Below are 707 nucleotides of genomic sequence, written 5' to 3'. Positions count from 1 at the left end.
AGAGTTGGAAATTGTTTCGAGAGACAGAAGGAGGGGAGGGAGAGACAGAACAGACATGAACTATTGATCTCCGTTGTTACTCATAACGTAAAATCATTGCAGTGCGAGTGTGATCCCTTCCTTTAAGCATGAATAGAGGTCGCGGGCCGTCCGTGAGTTTGTGGCGCAACGGTAGCGCGTCTGACTCCAGATTAGAAGGTTGCGTGTTCGAATCACGTCAGGCTCTCTGACGTCAACTTCTTCTCTTTCAAATCAAGAAAGGAGTACGTTTACTCCGGATATCTGCTGAGCCAAATCTTCTTTGCGGAAACTTTCGGTTCGACGTGAAGCTTTGCTGTCAGTTTGATTTGTGAACACTGTGTCAGGGAGGTGGTGTCCTCATTGTTTGGGTAAATGCTCAGCTCCCCCCAGTTCATCACGGGATTTAAACACAGCCGGCTCCCTCTGGGCTGCCGCTTCGTTCAGTTGGTTCAGCCCGATGTGAATAACATAATACCAATACTTTTACAATATAATCCAGAGACTCCCAGCTTTATGTTTCAATCTACCAGGAGAGTGACAGCGAGTTCAGATAGAAATGTTTCCCACCAACAGCAAATCCTTTCCTCTCACTGAACACAGTTAAAATTATCTTTATTCAACAGAAGGAGCGGAAACTCGAGTCCGACGGCCCCTCTCCACATTAACGGTGAGCCTGAATTTTATAA

At 46.3% G+C, this 707-nt stretch overlaps 1 non-coding gene across 1 annotated transcript; it reads left to right on the top strand.

Moving 5' to 3' along the window:
- Positions 1-154: 154 nt before the first annotated feature.
- trnaw-cca lies at positions 155-226 on the top strand. The gene has a single exon. It is a non-coding gene; the product is annotated as a tRNA-Trp (tRNA).
- Positions 227-707: the final 481 nt, after the last annotated feature.

The sequence above is a fragment of the Chiloscyllium plagiosum genome, unplaced genomic scaffold, assembly GCF_004010195.1.
Source record: "Chiloscyllium plagiosum isolate BGI_BamShark_2017 unplaced genomic scaffold, ASM401019v2 scaf_98227, whole genome shotgun sequence".
NCBI lineage: Eukaryota > Metazoa > Chordata > Chondrichthyes > Orectolobiformes > Hemiscylliidae > Chiloscyllium > Chiloscyllium plagiosum.
Note: the sequence above shows the minus strand (reverse complement) of the source record. Positions and strands in the feature narration are given on the sequence as shown.